General features: G+C 37.3%; 1 protein-coding gene across 1 annotated transcript in view; it reads right to left on the bottom strand.

The window, feature by feature from the left end:
* The window catches only part of LOC121872597 (cyclin-dependent kinase 12-like), a 112,880-nt gene that overhangs the window by 71,098 nt on the left and 21,559 nt on the right, over nucleotides 1-20,223 (bottom strand). The window contains exon 2 of the mRNA XM_042375447.1: nucleotides 7,661-8,240. The gene's annotated coding sequence lies outside the window, so the exon portion shown is untranslated. The remainder of the gene's footprint in view (nucleotides 1-7,660; nucleotides 8,241-20,223) is intronic.

The raw sequence follows: 20,223 nt of genomic DNA, 5'->3' as shown, positions 1-20,223 counted from the left end.
CCTCACTACGAGACTCAACCTTCTGTTATATACCTCACTACGAGACTCAACCTCCTGTTATATACCTCACTACGAGACTCAACCTTCTGTTATATACCTCACTACGAGACTCAACCTCCTGTTATATACCTCACTACGAGACTCAACCTTCTGTTATATACCTCACTACGAGACTCAACCTCCTGTTATATACCTCACTACGAGACTCAACCTTCTGTTATATACCTCACTACGAGATTTCTGTTATATACCTCACAACGAGACTCAACCTTCTGTTATATACCTCTACGAGACTCAACCTTCTGTTATATACCTCACTACGAGACTCAACCTCCTGTTATATACCTCACTACGAGACTCAACCTCCTGTTATATACCTCACTACGAGACTCAACCTCCTGTTATATACCTCACTACGAGACTCAACCTCCTGTTATATACCTCACTACGAGACTCAACCTTCTGTTATATACCTCACTACGAGGCTCAACCTCCTGTTATATACCTCACTACGAGACTCAACCTCCTGTGTGACTTGTTAGTTCGGTTAAAAATAACAGGATATTATGCCGGGAGGATCACCGAGCAGACTGGAAGCTTTACAATATAAACATTGTCTGGAAATCCCGGAAGGAGACAAGGGGGGGGCGCCCCTCTCTCTCTCTCTCTCTCTCTCTCTCTCTCTCTCTCTCTCTCTCTCTCTCTCTCTCTCTCTCTCTCTCTCTCTCTGTATTTTCCATGATCCTCTACGACTAAATTCATTTTTTATCAGATTACCTGATGCCAACTAGACTCCCCTATCTTTACCTGATATTCATTCGGTAACAGTCTTCAGGAACCAGTACTCTCGGCCGACAGGTAGTATGTGAAAAAATACTTAATTACTTACTATAATTTATTAACGTTATTTACACAGGCGTTTTTGAAATTTAGGTAAGTGTTAGAATAAGTGATGGAAGGAAGGAAGTTTAGCGTTGTGAAATGTGACGTATTTGGTAGTGTGAATAAAAGATGGCAGTCGACTTTTTTCTTATGACTTCGCTTCTGAACGAGTAAATGGTGATGTTTATCGCAGCTTGTATTCATTGATATATATTTTTTTTTAATCACCAGGTGTGTGTGTGTGTTTCTTGTGAGCGTAACAAGACGTCATCTCATAATAAAATTTAACCTACGAAAGTCAAGTGTCTTAGTACTCAATGGAACTCTAATGTCTTAAGTTTCATGAGAACTTATGGGACTCATGGCAACTGAAGGGGACTTGCGGTGACTCATGAGGGATTACTGTGACTCGGGGACTCAGGAGGACTCAAGGTGACTTACAGAGATGCAAGTTGGGCTTATGTGGAATCAATCGGACTTGTGATGACTCGGGAAAAATCAGGGGATTGAAGATGAATCAGTGGAAGGTGAATGTTGAAAAGACTGAAAGCTTTTCCTTCATCTTCATCCGTAAAAGTTCTCGTCCGCGATATTACTCCTCTAGTGAGATATGGAATACTAATAATAATAATAAATAATAATAATAATAATAAATAATAATAATAATAAATAATAATAATAATAATAATAATAATAATAATAATAATAATAATAATAATAATAATAATAATAAATAATAATGATGAATAACAATAATAATAATAAAGAAGAAGAAGAAGAAGAAAAAGAAGATTGATAAATTTGCTTAGGAAGACGTGAGTTCGATTGTTATTCTTATTGCCAAAGAAGTAAAAACAAATAATAAAACCAAAATACATATGTATATATATACATTACTGACATTTATAAGATTGCAATTCCAAAACTAATATGCGTATTAAACTGAGATTTTTAAACGTAAAAAAAAAGAAAACTATAAATAAATAAAAACTATCGGTATAACTAGAATTTATGGCCTAGTAAAATAATGACTTAGAGACCAGTATACCTTATATCAAGTTCATATCTGTGTTTTGTGTTTTTCATACGGGCATCGCTGACAGTGTACAGGTAGAAGCATTGCCGTGTTATTGTGATTGAGGGGAGGGAAATTGGGCCAAATACCATCACACAGCAGACCTGGCAAACATAGCGACGTCTCTCTCTCTCTCTCTCTCTCTCTCTTTCTCTCTCTCTCTCTCTCTCTCTCTCTCTCTCTCTCTACGCGTTGGTAAACTCGGTGCTGTACCTCACAGATTAAACTGGAAACAACGGAGAGAAAGGGATGAATTGCACGTGTAAATAGAAGGGTGGAGATGGAGTGGGAGGCAAACAGAGAGAGAGAGTATTAAGGAGAGGAAACTATTTTATGATGTGTGTGTGTGTGTGTGTGTGTGTGTGTTCTCGGCAGTGTACAGTATTGATCCTTGATGTGTATATTGGCCATAAAAGTAGCGTTTGCTGTACAGAACATTACACAGGTGAAGTAATATGTGAGTCAGACCTTCAATAGTACCTGTAGTGTAGGTGAGTGAGCAGGTGTCGTGAGGGACCCGCTACCTAATGCTGTCATGTGCCCAGTCTATACTAACTTCTGATAAATGGCTACATTATGAAAATCTTTCTCTTGGTTTTTAAAAGTCAAATGCTTGTGTCAGCATCAGATGCTTGTGTCAGCGCAGATGCTTGTGTCAGCCTCAGATGCTTGTGTCAGCCTCAGATGCTTGTGTCAGCGCAGATGCTTGTGTCAGCCTCAGATGCTTGTGTCAGCCTCAGATGCTTGTGTCAGCGCAGATGCTTGTGTCAGCCTCAGATGCTTGTGTCAGCCTCAGATGCTTGTGTCAGCGCAGATGCTTGTGTCAGCCTCAGATGCTTGTGTCAGGGGGCGAGACTCCTGGAGAGGCAGTGGCACAATTTAAACGCAGGAATAGATTGCAGCGGTGATAGGCAATAGTGTGAGGGAGCAGTGAGAGTAGTGTGGGGGGCAGTGAGAGGCAGTGAGAGGCAATAGAGGAGGGAGCAGCAGGAGGGCAGTGCAGGGAGCAGTGAGGGGGCAGTAGTGTGAGGGCAGTAGTGTGAGCAGTGGGGAGGCAGTAGAGTGGTGTGAGGAGGCAGTAGTGTGGAGACGGTGAGAGGTAGTGTGAGAGGCAGTGGGGAGCAGTGAGAGGCAGTAGAGAGAGGCAATAGAGTGAGGGAACAGTGAGAGGCAATAGAGTGAGGGAGCAGTGAGAGGCAGTAGTGTGGGGGAGCAGTGAGAGGCAGTAGAGACAGGCAATAGAGTGAGGGAGCAGTGAGAGGCAGTAGTGTGAGAGGCAGTAGTGTGGGGGAGCAGTGAGAGGCAGCAGGTAATAACAGGTAAGTGAATGATTGATAGTCACGACCTCCCGGCGTCTCACACCTGTTAAGTGTAGCGTGGCGGTGAAGGCTGACTGAGAGACCTGTCCATTAATGCCTTTCCCTGTCTGCCTGTCTGTCTGTTTGTCTGTCCGTTAGTTTCTTTTTGCTTATCTAGCATTATTTGTTTTTTTGTCTTTCTCACGTCTATTTGTGTCTGCCTGTCTGTTTTGTTCTGTTTAAATTTCTTCCTGTCTGTCTCTTTTTTCTGTCCGCCTCTCTTGTGTATCTGTCACCCTCTCTGTCTCTGATGTTTATTTTTGTCTTTTCTCTGTATCTCTCTGTCTTTCTATCTCTTTTCTAACAGGTTCTCTCCCTCCCTCCCTCCTTCCCTCCTTCTGTCTCTCTATAACATTTACTATTTTTCTCTCTTTCTCTCTCATTCTCTCTTTATCATCCAAGCGTTTTTGAGAATTTAATAATAAAGTAGTTCCTTGGGTGTGTTTTATCAGTCCACTACCCCCGTCTACACCACTGATACTGTTTTTTCCTGTTGAGTGAGAGTTTTATTTTGTTTTAGAACGGCTTCGTCATCTTGGCTACGAGTGCAAGAGTTTTGATAGAAGTTCAACCTGGTAACTGACTCCTCGCATTCCATTTGTTTCTTATAATATTATCAAACTTGCTTCCTTCTCTAGCGTCAAGATATAATTACTCTGACGTGATATTATCTCTCTCTCACTCTCTCTATGTAAAAAAAAAAAGCTATGGATAAATACTCAGTAATTCCTAATTTATTTCATTATTTGTCGGGTTTTTTCCACATTTCTTTTTCATTGACTTTTTCCAGACCCCCACACACAAAATGCAATGGAAATTTTCATCTTTTCAGATACTTTTAATCATACTCCAATAAGAATAATTACACGGTTCCAACATCCACTTCTCCCATTTAAATCCATAATGTACTTCCCTCCCTCAGCACACTACCAGGGCCACCATTCTCAAAGTCGGGATCAATGTAATGTACTGTAACGTTCCCACTGACCCCCGATACCCTTCCTGTTATACCGGATGACTATACTATATATACAATACTCTCTGCCATTCGCTTGGTATACGCTTCCCTCTGTCACACATAATCTATACACGCTTATCACTTAATCTATCACATTTTATTTATTTTTATCGTAGTTTAATCAGCACCCAACACTTTCCTATTATTAAACTTGGTGATAGTAATTAATTTTCCTTGTAAGACCATCCTAAGTTCCCTTTTAAAACTTTGTCAACTTTTCTTGATTTTTCATTCTTTCTTTGATGATTTTTTTCTCTTTCTTTCTTTCTTTCTTTCTTTCTTTCTTTCTTTCACCATCCATGTATATTATTTTTCTTTCGTTCACTTCTTTCTTGTAGCTGATGTTTCTTTGTTGTTTGTTTCTCCTTGACTATCCCAGCCAGCTTCGCATCCTGCCGTTCACTTGTTTGCAATTATTGTCTAAACTTCAGTTCTTCTTTAACCTCTTTCATACATCTTTATTTCAGTGTATATATTTTCTCTCTTCTTTTAATTATTTCACCGTATCACCGTTTTTTCTTTTGCACTTATTCTTCCAGTCTCTATTAGTCTCCTCTTAGCATACTATCTATCAATCTTTCTCCATTTCCTCTCATTCCCGTCATCCGCTGTTACGTTTAAGACCCTCCAATCATGTTCCTTATACCTGATACTGAAACTATAAGGGCAAGTATTCAGGTCGTCTCACAACCTCCACCTTTATAACCTCATGTGAAACTGACCTTACGTACCATCGCTTATTCCCACACGTCCCCAGTCACACCACACTTGATCTCACATTTACTCTTAAGAAACTGATAACTATGTATCTCTCACTCATCCCCAGCAGATTTTTCTCTTGTCATTCAGTATTGTACACCCCCCACCACCCCATTCCATCTCAGGTGTGGTGTGAAATCTTCCATTTCCTTCTTTCCTGGGCGATAATCTCAGGCATTTTTGGATCTTTTGTATATATATATATATATATATATATATATATATATATATATATATATATATATATATATATATATATATATATATATAGAGTATGTGTATCTCAAGCATCTGTCATCGAGCCACGGTGAAACATTACCGTCGTCCCCGTAAACACGACCATCAATTTAAGTAACATTTGGTGAAAATTATTCCAAGACCAAAGCTAATTTTCTCCTCTTTTATTGAACCACTTTACCAGTTATCTTCTGAAGCCTTTTATATGAGTGTGTCGTCTTCCTTCTCTCAGTATAACTGCCTTTTAATTCCATTGTCTCAGCCCACACCTGTCTCAGCCCACACCAGTCTCAGCCCACACCTGTCTCAGCCCACACCAGTCTCAGCCCACACCTGTCTCAGCCCACACTAGTCTCATCTTGTAATACCAGTTAACTTTTTTTCTCAGTCCATTCATTTACTTCAACTATCACCCCTTCAACTCTGGCCTTTCAACTCAATTCTGCGATTTATCCATTCATGAGTTCAATTCTTTTCAGTCTTCACCCTTTTAGCAGATGGCTTTTTTTATCTTAACCCTTTCAATCCTGACCATTTTTACCATCACCCTTTCATTCCTGGATAATTCACCCTTTTTTCAGTTTTGGGAAGTTCAACTTTAATCCTTTCAGTTCATCCTTCTCAAACCTCAGCCCTTTCAACCTTTTCACTTGCCTTGATGACGGCAAAAAAAACTAAAATAGTTTTTCTTTCAGTCATGGTAATACTTTTTCTTAATTTATGTAAATAAAATTCATTCTCATATATAAAGATTTTCTCTCCCTCGTATTTAGTTTTTTTTTTATATCTACATTTTCTTTGTTGTTTATATTTTTATTTGTTTTTTACCTGATTTGTTATTATATTTCCGTGTTGTGTTATTTCCCATGGCAGTTCATTTATATATTTATTTTTTTACATTTTATTCGTTAATTTTGTTGTTTTCTATTTTTTCTACCTTTTTAAGTTTTTGTGTTTGTCCCTTTTTTATTAACCGTTTTAATGTCTATTTTATTTTATCGTTGTGTGTGTCTGTTCTTCTTTGCTTAGTCGACTTTATATTCTTTTATCTATCTGACGTGTGATTTTAATCAAATTTATTGAAACCTAACCGTAAGGTAACCTGAATTAAACTAACCTAACCTAAAATAGCTCTCTCTCTCTCTCTCTCTCTCTCTCTCTTTCTGGAATCTTGCCCCAAATACAGTGTCGTGGCGGGGATGATCTTGAATAGAACACACGCATTATGGAGCTCCACGGCGGGAAGTGTGGGAGGGAGAGAGAGGGAGAGATAAGATCATCTTATGTTATTAGGATGTATTTAACAGAGTAAGAAGGGATATAAAATAGATAGATAGATAAGAGGGGGAGAGAGAGAGAGAGATACTGGCAAAAGGAGATAAGGAAAATTGAAGAGAACATGACAAGAGAGAAAGAAAGAGAGGTAGAACGGAACGAATCGAGAAGAGACAGACGTAAAGATAAAGTAAGAGAAATACAGAGAGTTTTACCCAATTTGTCTCGTCATCATCATCATTATTATTATTATTATTATTATTATTATTATTATTATTGTTATTATTATTATTATTATTATTATTATTATTATTATTATTATTATTATTATTGTTATTATTATTATTATTATTATTATTATTATTATTATTATTATTATTATTATTATTATTGTTATTATTATTATTATTATTATTATTATTATTATTATTATTATTATTATTATTATTGTTATTATTATTATTATTATTATTATTATTATTATTATTATTATTATTATTATTGTTATTATTATTATTATTATTATTATTATTATTATTATTATTATTATTATTATTATTATTGTTATTATTATTATTATTATTATTATTAACCATTTTTTGTGTTATTTGCTTCTGATGTCATTGGGTTTGCGATTTATAGTTCATCTTTAAATACCTTAAATTAAAAATGGTTTCCATAGACGTCACATATGAACTCTTGAGCATAACGCTTCCTTCACTAACTGGTGGTAACTCGATATTAAACATTATATATTTTTTTTTACGAACAACAGAAACGAACAAGATTCATCAACATTGGAAAACCATAAACAAAACTATATTACTTTATTATATGGTTAGGTGATATGAATTACCTGTGGGTTAGCCCCCGTTTATTTGGTTAAGTTAGGTTAGGTTAAGTTAGGTTAGCGTTAGGTTAGGTTAAGTTAAGTTAGGTTAGGTTAGCATTAGGTTAGGTTGGAATAACGTCAGAGTGGTTAATCTTAAGGTGAAATAAGCTGGGATAAGTAATCTTAGGTCCAGTATGAACAACAGGTGTAGACGAGAACTTTACCTTGACCCAGGTGTTTGTGTGATGGTCCCAGGTGCAGCAGATGTGGTGTTAATCAGGTATTGTTGGCCTACACACCTGGCCACGGCTCCTTGTGTCTCACCCCAGCCATCGTTCTCAGTGTGTTACGTGTACCTCAACCTTATTTTCTATATCTGTGTTATGTTACGTTTTCTCTTCGAGTCAAACCTTCTATGACAGCTTCTCAATCACGTTTATTTATTTATTTATGGGGGCTTTTGAGTCGCATTTTCTTTGACAATTCCTGAGTTATATTTTCTTTAACGTTTGCCTCGCGTTCTCCATCACACCTCTTGTCTCTCGTGACCCTCAGTATATTGGTTCAAAGGTTCACCATACAGTGTTTCTGCTGAATATGTGAGTTTAGTATATTTTTTTTTCTCTCTTCCTTAGCTACCACCACTGGCTCTGTATGGAAATGACTCACTCACTGATTCACTGACGGAGAGAAATTTGTTAGCTCTGCCTCGCCTTAGTAGAATAACTGGTACTTGCTGGATGATCTGGTCTCATCACTATTTGTTGACGAAAGTTTTGGGTAGTGTGTTAACGTCTTCATGGTCTGGAAGGAAAAAAATAATATCCACGTTAATCTCTTTTTCAAAAACATTCTGTAAATAATGGGTAGAGTGAGTCAGACACGTAATCCTGCTGTATACTGAGAGGGGAGGGAGGGGGGGGGGGATAATTTACAGGTTCATGAGGGACATATATACCAAAGTGTTGTGATGTAAACAGGATAACCATAAAATCTCAAATATACTTCACACACGAGATAAATTGTTTGGGTGTGAAGTTCTTATTAGTTTTCCTTCAAATCTATGGATGTAAACAGAGTAATCATTATTTGGGTTATGCAAAAGAAAGAATGTATAGTTACTTTACTATTTGGAATGCAAACTCATGAATTTGATTTTCTTTTAGCAAGTTTTCTGAACAATAATTTGGTTGAAGCTAGATGTCTTATTCTGAGTTAGTTACCATGGTTGTTGATGTTATTGATGTTATTATTGTATTTTTAGGTTTAATACATCAGTCCAAATTTTTTGTTGTTAAGGAGTTTAAGTAGAGAGAGAGATAGAGACATAGAGACAGACAGACAAAGACAGACAGATAGATAGAGACAGACAGACAAAGACAGACAGATAGATAGAGACAGACAGACAAAGACAGACAGATAGATAGAGACAGACAGACATTGGACAGGTGGTGAGCGTCAATGAGTGATCTTGAAGAAAATTTGAACCCGGGATTATAGTGAAGCTCCTGGGACTAGACGACCCTGAGCAGTGATGAGGGAGACATGTATAGATAGAGTGAGTGGGAGAGAGAGATGAAAGAAAGAGAACAACGTGTAACGGGGATAAATGGAGAGAGAGAGAGATGAAAGGCAGAGAATTGGAGATAAAGAGAGAATATGGACTAGAGTGAGAGATAGTGGAGAACAAACATACACCCAGACACAAAACGATAAAAGCACACACAGACATACAGACAAAGAGATTATATGTGTGTGTGTGTGTGTGTGTTTTATAATCGGTTCGAACGGCGTACTGAGAAAGCCGTGTTGACCACAAAGCCAGGCCGCCAAGAGCTTCCATGAATGAATAATTAAAGACTTGTTTATCACGGATACCTGGGATAAGGGGGAGGGGAGAGGCGGGGTACGATGACGGAGGGAGGGAGGGGAGAGGGTAGATATAATGGAGGAGGAAGGGACGGAAGGTGAGAGTGGAGAAATGATGAAGGGAGGAAGAAAGGGAGGAATGAAGTGAAGGTAAAAATGTAGAAGGAAAGATGGAATGAAGAAGGAGAGTCGTAGAAATGGTGGAGAGATTTACCAGAGACGGTAGAACTGAGGTGTAAAGTTGAGAGAGAGAGAGAGAGAGAGAGAGAGAGAGAGAGAGAGAGAGAGAGAGAGTAAAATTGAGAGGGAAGAGATCTAAGGAGACAACTGAAGGGGCTGTATAGATTGAGAGGGGAGAAAGTGAAGATGGTGGGAGTGGTTGTAATACAAAAAAACCTAAAAGGAAATAACATCACATGAAAAAAAGAATTGATAACCTATGGAAATTGTCCTCATATTTAGACATGGCAAAAACAGTCTCCACAGAAAACCTTCTAGCAATACCAAATAGCTACTGGTAACATCCTAGTAGCCCCCAGTAACATCTAGAACCCGCCCAGTTACACCTAGCACCTCCCAGTAACACCTAGCACCTCCCAGTCTCACCAGCACCTCCCAGCAACCACATTATCCTTCAAGAACGCAAACTGGTTAATTAAAATTTTCCCTCTTCTCTTCTTGTAATTATTTGTCAGTTTCGTAGAGAAGGAGAGACGTGAACAGAAAAATAGAGAGAGAGAGAGAGAAAGAGAGAGAGAGAGAGAGAGAGAGAGAGAGAGAGAGAGAGAGAGAGAGAGATGAACACTAAGGGACAGTCACAACACAACATTCACATACGGTTCTGTTTATTTATGCTGTTTTTTTTTTCTTCTTTTTTTTAATATACCTTTATAATTCAACAAGACATCTAGATACTTTGTTACCGTTTATATCTACGTTCCATTCTTCACAATATTCCTCCATAAACTTAAGAACATTACAATACCTTTCTCACTATTGGCCAGAATAAGTGTCATCTGCTTACATTAATACCAGAAATTTCAACATCACATCTAACCATTCTTCATTAAGAAATATTCACAATATGTTTCAAACAAGAACCCTTCAAGATCATTAACATCTAGTGAAAATACAATGGGAGAAAGATTTTTTCCTTGTATAACTCCCATTAGACATCCCTCCAAACAAGGTCAATATACGTAGAGGTAAAAAAAATATATATATATATTGAAAATAGTCAATCACATTTTTAATATATGATCAATGGTAGCATATCCTCCCGGAAAATGTCATTTAACAAGGATGTAAATAATTGTCCTACACAACTTAAAAGAGTTATACCTTTATAAGCATATACAGAACAGTACTTTTCCCTCATATCACCTTATATATGGCAACTATAAGAGACCTATAAACCGGTAACTCTCCATTAACAAACACGTTTATTTATAGCGGACATAACAGAACTCTATATAATATTCAATAACTATTTTGTCAATATTCTGGGATAAATTGTTTTTAAGATTGTCTCTGCATTTCATTATTTCATCTTCTGTAATGTTAGCATTCAATATATATATATATATATATATATATATATATATATATATATATATATATATATATATATATATATATATATATATATATATATATATATATATATATATATATATATATATATATATATATATATATATATATACACTAGCAGAATCGCCGCCCTCGGCGGCTCATCCGCTAGGCAACGGTAGGACGCTACCCTCCGGGAGGCTCCACATTGTCTCACTGTTCAGTCCCCAAAACTTCTTCACCAGTAGTTCATTAACGGTGTATATAAGTTCTACCATGTTTTTCACTACAACGGTACAGCAAAGTATATTTTTTTAGCATTAAACTGTTATTATTTTATTGTCTTATCATCACTGCATATAACACCACCCATCATCACTACAAATAACATCATCCATCATCACTACATATAACACCATCCATCATCACTACATATAACATCATTCATCATCACTACACATAACACCATCCATCATCACTACATATAACACCATCCATCATCACTACATATTACACCACCCATCATTACTACATATAACAACATCCATCATCACTACATATAACATCATCATCCATCATCACTACATATAACACCATCCATCATCACTACAGATAACACCATCCATCATCACTACATATAACAACATCCACCATCACTACAGATCGGTAAAGTAGTTTCCGAGATTCTCGTGCGGACACACACATACACAAACACACAGACATACTTATTTTATATATATATATATATATATATATATATATATATATATATATATATATATATATATATATATATATATATATATATATATATATATATATATATATATATATATATATATATATATCACACCCACCACACACACTCTACCACACTTTACCACACTTTCCTTATCGTTGTATTTAGTAAATTTTTCACTATCAATGTTTCAATTGTCTATGTCGTCACCTCACCTGTTAATATTATAAGTGGTTTTGTAGTCTCTCTCTCTCTCTCTCTCTCTCTCTCTCTCTCTCTCTCTAACTAACTTTATCTCTGTCTGTCTGTCTTTGGCTCTCTAATAATAATAATAATAATAATAATAATAATAATAATAATAATAATAATAAACCACTGTTCGCCCCAGAGATAAATCCCTGAGTTTCCAGACCCTGCCGCGTGGAGGCCAGTGGTGAGAGGGTCCTTTTTTTTTTTTTTTTTTTTTTTTTAGGGTTGTTGTCGGTGGCAGAAGTCTGGTCTGGCCTTATGTCCTCAGGCCAGACATGGGGGGAAGCTGGTCACCAGGCTTAGGAGGTGACTTATGCCCTGCTCCACCTGATTAGGCAGACCAGTGATGATAACTTCATCATTGTTGTTATTTTTATTGGGAAATACGATATTTATTTTCAGTGATTGAATAATGGGTCGAATGTTTTGACCACGATGACCGATGATCTTCCCGTGTAGGGCCTTGGGGATGAAGAGCGTTCGGCTTACTGGTGTGGTGACCCGACGCCGCTCCTTCTCCTCGTCAATCATCGCCTTTATGTGGAGGGCGGCTTCCTTAACGAGAGTTTTGTTTTTGCCTTCAACCAGGATGGGCTCATCCTTTGACCCCTTCCGAGGAACACGCACCTGCACCTTGTATTGGTCGATTATTTTTTTCACGGTGGACCCCCCAGGGCCAACGACAATGCCTAACAGGCAGTTTGGAGCCTGGACAGTCTCCAGTGCCGTCTCTTCGACCCACTGGGCCCTCATGCGGGAGACCGATGGTGGTAGAGGACGACTTTTCTCTTGTTTGGTCTTCAAACTCATAATTATTTAATACTAGTAACAGCGGAGGACCAGACCACAAGACTCAGAGTTTGAGGTGTAAGAAATAATGTAGTAAGAGGCTGTTATAGTGAAACTCTTATAAGGAACATGTAGCTAATATCTATATAAAACAAAAAAGTATGTCTGTTTGTGTGTCCTCACGAGAATCTTGGAAACTACTTTACCGATCTGTAGTGATGATGAATGGTGTTATATGTAGTGATGATGGATGGTGTTATATGTAGTGGTGATGGATGGTGTTATATGTAGTGATGATGGATGGTGTTATATGTAGTGGTGATGGATGGTGTTATATGTAGTGATGATGGATGGTGTTATGTAGTGATGATGGATGGTGTTATATGTAGTGATGATGGATGATGTTATATGTAGTGATGATGGATGATGTTATATGTAGTGGTGATGGATGGTGTTATATGTAGTGATGATGGATGGTGTTATGTAGTGATGATGGATGGTGTTATGTAGTGATGATGGATGGTGTTATATGTGTATTGATGGATGGTGTTATGTAGTGATGATGGATGGTGTTATGTAGTGATGATGGATGGTGTTATATGTAGTGATGATGGATGGTGTTATGTGGTATTGATGGATGGTGTTATGTAGTGATGATGGATGGTGTTATATGTAGTGATGATGGATGTTGTTATGTAGTGATGATGGATGGTGTTATGTAGTGATGATGGATGGTGTTATATGTAGTGATGATGGATGGTGTTATGTAGTGATGATGGATGGTGTTATGTAGTGGTGATGGATGGTGTGATGTAGTGATGATGTGGTGTTATGTAGTGATGATGGGTTGGTGTTATGTGAAGTGATGATGGATGGTGTTATGTAGTGATGATAGATGGTGTTATGTAGTGATGATGGATGGTGTTACCATGGTGATGGATGGTGTTATATGTAGTGATGATGGATGGTGTTATGTAGTGATGATGATGGATGGTGTTATGTAGTGATGATGGATGGTGTTATATGTAGTGGTGATGGATGGTGTTATGTAGTGATGATGGATGGTGTTATGTAGTGATGATGGATGGTGTTATATGTAGTGATGATGGATGGTGTTATGTAGTGATGATGGATGGTGTTATGTAGTGATGATGGATGGTGTTATATGTAGTGATGATGGATGGTGTTATGTAGTGATGATGGGTGGTGTTATGTAGTGATGATGGATGGTGTTATGTAGTGATGATGGGTGGTGTTATATGTAGTGATGATGAATGATGTTATATGTAGTGATGATGGGTGGTGTTATATGTAGTGATGATGGATGGTGTTATATGTAGTGATGATGGGTGGTGTTATATGTAGTGATGATTAGACAATAAAATGCTAAAAAAATATACTTTGCTGCACCGTTGTAGTGAAAAACATGGTGGAACTTACATACACCGTTAATGAACTATTGGTGAAGAAGAAGTTTTGGGGACTGAACAGTGAGACAATGTGGAGCCTCCCGGAGGGTGGCGTCCTACCTTGGAGATATATATATATATATATCCACACTCACATCTGTTACAATATCCAACCTAGATTCACCTACATCGGAATATCCTTATTTTTAACACACAGTAGATCTGCCAATATACTTTTCAGTCTTTAGTTTTAAGTTCTTTCGACCTATATTGCATTTTTTTCCTTTCGTTTTAACTCTTTTGAAGTTCATTCTTATTATCTTCCCTTTTTCTATCATATCTTTATAAAGACATTCATTTTTATTCAAATTGTCTTATGTTTTGCTATGTGATATTCATTTCGACTCACTGTTACTCTTTTTGACACATTTCGTAGCCTATATCTTCCTCTGGGGACCGTCCTCACTGTTGACTCTTTAAATATCTTCTTTCATCTCCCAATATACCCACCTACATTTACTTTGTTCTCTTGTAATAGCAGTTGAAAAGTTAACTGTGCAGGAATACCACAAGGTACATCTGAAGCTAAAGGAAAAAATGGAGAGAGAGAGAGACAGAGAGACAAGAGAGAGCGAGAAAGATAAGTAGAGAGAGAGAACGGGAAGGTAGAGACAAGAAGAGGGACGAGATAGATAGACAAATAGAGATAGGTGGAGAGAGAAACAGGCAAACATAACGAGAGGAAAGATAGATAAATAAACAAGATAGCACACACACGTCAAGCCATATAAACAAATTATTCCCTCAATTAAATAACTAATAACCGTTACTCATAAACAATTACTTGGCGTTTTTTTATAATAATTAACTAATAATAAACACCAATACAAAAATACCCCTTTAACGCCCTCACAGTTTATATACACAACTATTAAAAATTCAAAACGCATGACTTTTTTTTTATATAATTTCGTAATATGATTTTGCTAACAGCTTCATCCTAACTATTAATTATTTATAAGAATAATATTTTTTCTGCACGGTAATAAAAGAAATATGCAATAATTTCTACATTTTGCAATTATTACGAGCAATTTCTTTATAATAATTACTTTAGGTTATCTTGCATGCACGTTAATGTTATTGTTGATTATATAATTGCGTATAATTCTCATGTTGCTGTTATGGTTGTTATTACATTGTGGATTATTAAGAGGCTTATTATTTGTTATTAGTGTTGTGTTGTGTTGTGTTGTGTTGTATTGAAGCGTATAGTTATGAGGTATACTGATACACTGTTGATGAATGGTTAAATGGGTCTCAATTCTAATGGGCCCAAGTCTTAATAGGCTACACTCCTAATAGGTACCAGTAATAATAGAAACCAGTCATAGTAGGGACCAGTAGTAATAGGGACCAGTAATAACAGACCCAATTTAACTGAACTGTATTCTTATATACTCTAAGTCCACTCCTAATTAGTCAAAAGTTATTAAGTTATCCTGTTTAAATGGTTAGGTTAGGTTAGCTTGGGACCTAATAGGACTGGCGTCTATCAGGAGTAATCCCTATTAGTTCTGAGACGTACTAGAACATGGGCCGATTATTAACTGAAACCTATTTTGGACTAGATATGTATCTGTCCATTACATGCAGTGAAACCTCCATTTAACGAACTATACAGAGATAAAATTCCATTATATCGAGGGTCCGGTAGTTTGAATCTCCCCCTCCCCAATCTAACGAATTATATATACTGTAGATAAAAGTCCATTATATAGAAGTTTCATTGTATCCAAGGTATTTTCTATGATTTAGACAGTGACTGTATTGTACCTTCAACCCGTCAGTTTACCGTACGTGTGTGTATGACTAAAGTGATGACTCATTGTGAAAAGGGGGGAAGTAAGGAGGAAGGGAGAGGGGAGAGACGAAAAAGAAAGTGAGGCTGATATATTGATTTAGAGAGAGAGAGAGAGAAGGAAGGAGGCTCCAATCTTCCTCATTCGCTCTATCTCTCTATCTCTCTCTCTCTCTCTCTCTCAAGGGCCCAACTTAAGCCATTCAATATTCGCGACCTTATTCTCGCCTTCCCTCTCACCCTTTCTTGACATTTTTTTACCCTTTTCCCCTCTCCACTTCTCTCCTTCTTTCTCTCTCTCTCTCTTACATTCCTTCACGCTCTGGTGATTCTCCCTCCATCCCTCGCCCACCCTCCCTCACTCTCCTTCCCCTCACTTTACCTCCCACTTACTCTCCCTCCATCCCTCGCCCACCCTCCCTCACTCTCCTCCCTCGCCCACCCAACCCTCTCTCCCTCACTGACCCACCTATATTTCCCCCTCCTTCATTCACCCTCCCTGCCTCACACCCTGATCAAGCCAGTCTCCAGTATGGGCGGGCCGCGGTATCCGCGACCTCTCAGCTCAGTAAACACTCACTGGAACAACGTCAACAACAACAGTAGTATGTCCACGTTACTCACCCTTTGTTTCCCTAATAGATTTGATATTCTTTTATTTATCTTGAGTGTGTTTCTTTATTATTTATTTCTGCATTTTAATTTTTATTGGTTTTTAGTATTTATTTTAGCTATTAATGTCGACTTTTTATTATTTTTTTTATTTTAATTTCGATGTTTTTTTTTTTTTAATACGCGATTTTCGAAACTTTAGAGCACTTGTAACTCTGAACATTTAGAAGAGTTGGGATTTTGATCTGTTTTATTAATTTATTTAGGCATTTTTCACTTAAATTTTAACGGGTAAAATATGTTACTTTACCTTAAAATCTCGAATTCGAACACATTTTGATTATGATTTTTATTGGTTACTTTAAATTTCGACACTCTAAAGTATTTATAATTCCACAAATTCAATCCACAAATTGTTATATTTTATCATGTTTTTTTGTTTTTGTTTTTTTTCTAAATTTTCGGCAGTTTTAGTTTTTTTTTAACGACTAAAATAATTTCCCCAAGATAACTAAATTTTTTGCGTATCTTTTTTTTCAACAGTTTTATGATCGAGCATAATTTTCTCCTGTAAACATTGACCAATAAGAAAAGCAATGACTGACATTTTATTTTCTAAAACATTTCAACTTTTTCTAACCCTTTTTCAGTCATTTTTTGGTAATAATCTCTCGTTCTCTCATCATGAACAGCAACAGTTATGATTTTATGAACAGAAGAAAACTTGCTCCCCACCTCGAGAGTCGCCCTCACTAACCATAAAAAAGTGTAATATTCGGGTTAAAAAATTTTCCCGGTGACTTTTTCCTGGAATCACGCCACGAGTAAGGTTGTTGTTCACGAGGAGTTGCCAGATGTATGTTGGAGGTGTCTGTGTATGTGTTGGAGGCATACATGTGGTTGTGAGTGAATATGTGAGCGTATGAGGCAAGGTGTGTGTGTGTGTGTGTGTGTGTGCACGCTCGTAAATATTCATGCCTACCTCTGCACATATGTAGAAATGATTTATCCATACACGGAAACCTTCACTTAACAAATAACAAATTCAAACAAACAGGCAAATTCCTCCACAATAATACCAAATGTGTACAAAACAGACAAAACTCCAAAGTAAATCTAATATTTCCTGTGTACAAAAACTTCTCACACCACGATACAAAGGATTAGTAACGAACGCCCTTGGAGGCATTAGTGAAAGATTAGCTATTCTGTGAATCCTTCGAAGCCCCTGAATGTCAAGGGACTGGGGAAGATTAGGTTCTGTGGATGTATTCAAGGTACAGGATCCCATTTATGGCGTGGAAGATTAGGTTTGTATGGGGGGGGGGTGGTGAAGATGGTGGTAGTGGTGGTGGGGGAAGATGTGGTAGTAGTGGTGAGGTTGGTGGAGGTGGTGGTGGTGGTATGGTAGTGGTGGCAGTGAGGGTGATGGTGGTAGTGCTAGTAGTAGTAGTGGTGGTGATGGTAGTTGAAGGGGATGGTGGTGGTGGTGGTGGTGGTGGGGAGGGGGGTGGTGGGGAAGAGAATGGAGAGACAGGAAAATAAACCTGGAGGAGATAGAGAGATAGAACGAGATTACCGGAAAATCGTGATAAATAATGAAAGCAAGAGAGATGAACCAAGGGACGAAAGAAAGAATAGATGTAGGAGAAATAAAAAAAAATAGAAGAGTGAGAAATGAAAGCAAAGAAGAGAGATAAATGAATGAAGAGAAGAAAGAAAAATGAAAGCACACAAGAGGCTTAAATGAAAGAAGAGAAGAGGGAGAGAATTAAAAGAAAGAGAACAGGAGAGAATTGAAAGGAAGGAAGAGAACACAGGAGAATAGTCAACTCTTTTGGGAAATAAACCACTAAGAACACATACAAAAAAACACAAAGAACACTAAACAAACGCAGCAAGAACACTGAGAACAAATACACAGTGAACATAAGGAAAAACCTAGAGAATACAGGAGAGAAAAATAACACACAGGAAGAACACTGAAAAGAACACACAAAAGCACTGCCAAAAAAAAACACCGAAAGAAAACACGGGATGAATACTGAGAAAAACATCAAGAAAAACAGAAACATCATTAAAAAATCACTGAAAAAATTAAGATAAAAAAAAGGGTAGAAACAATAAAAATACACTGGAAAAAAAACAATAGACAAAAAAACACACGAAGAAAAACACTAGAAAATGAAATGGCATTAAATAAAAAAATAAATAAACAAGACAAAACAGAAAATATCTCCTTGAAAAGCAAAATTGAATGAAAAAAACTGACGTAATACACAAAACAAAAACACAATGGAAACGGGAAACAAAATCCCTCGGAAATATTATATTCACTTTTATTTTGTGAGAAAAAAAAACCACGCATCCAGGCTGTAAACTTTTATTAATTAATTTGCTTCTATATTTTTTCCCTTTTATATAATTTAGATATAAACAATAATGTATTAATTTTGTACAGATATATATAGTGTCAAATTGTATATAGAATGTTTAGAAATGAATATACGGTGCGTCTAACAGTATATAGAATATGTATAGTGTAAAAATAGTACTAGATGTATATATAGTCGAAAACTGTATATATATATTAAGTGTGTACTGGACAGGAGGTATCCAGGAAGCTTCGTGTAAGGGTCAGACAGGTGAGAGGACAGCAATTAGATCTTGTGTGAGTAGAAAATGAGATCTGGCGGGTGAGTTAGGGAAGACTCTACTAATATGATATAAAGTTGGTTCTTTTCTCTTTCCCTCCTTTATGATCTTCTTTCTTTCTTTTCGTCTCTTGTCGTTTCGTGTGAGAGAGGAGGGAGGGAGAGAGAGAAGGGAGGGAGAGAGAGAAGGAGGGATGGAAAAGAAAGAGGGAGAGAGAGAGAGAGAGAGAGAGACAAAGGGAATCAGGGAGAGAGGCGAAGGAAGAATGATAATAGAGAGAGGGGAAGAGAAAGGGAAATATTAGAGAAGAGAGAGGGGGAGGAAGGAGGAAGAAGAAGGTGAAACATAGAATAAGTTTAAAAAAAGAGATGAAAGCTCTCTCTCTCTCTCTCTCTCTCTCAGTGTTTCTCCTCCAGCCTTGTAATATATCTCTCAGTCTGTCTCTTCATCCCTGTCACATCTTTATCTCTTCCAGTTATCTCTCTTCTCCAATATCTCTCTCCTCCAATCTCATTACCTCTTAGTCTCTCTATATCTCAAGTCTCTTTCTCCCAGTCTCCCAAGCGGTTTAAGTTGGTTGATTAAATCTGGAGAGATTCCCAAAAGAGACACATTGATGACGAGTAAATCTGAGACTTTTTTCTTTTCTTTTTTTTTGAGTAATTAGAGTCACTAGAGTAAGACTGGTGGAGTAGAGTCACTAGAGTAAGACTGGTGGAGTAGAGTCACGAGAGTAAGACTGGTGGAGTAGAGTCACGAGAGTAAGACTGGTGGAGTAGAGTCACTAAAATGGACTGAGGTGGAGTAGAGTCACTAGAGTAAGACTGGTGGAGTAGAGTCACTAGAGTAAGACTGGTGGAGTAGAGTCACTGGAGTAAGACTGGTGGAGTAGAGTCACTAGAGTAAGACTGGTGGAGTAGAGTCACTAGAGTAAGACTGGTGGAGTAGAGTCACTAGAGTAAGACTGGTGGAGTAGAGTCACTAGAGTAAGACTGGTGGAGTAGAGTCACTAGAGTAAGACTGGTGGAGTAG

The sequence above is a fragment of the Homarus americanus genome, unplaced genomic scaffold (assembly GCF_018991925.1).
Source record: "Homarus americanus isolate GMGI-L3 unplaced genomic scaffold, GMGI_Hamer_2.0 scaffold39155, whole genome shotgun sequence".
Taxonomy (NCBI): Eukaryota; Metazoa; Arthropoda; class Malacostraca; order Decapoda; family Nephropidae; genus Homarus; species Homarus americanus.
This window is presented reverse-complemented; position numbering and strand designations above follow the sequence as displayed.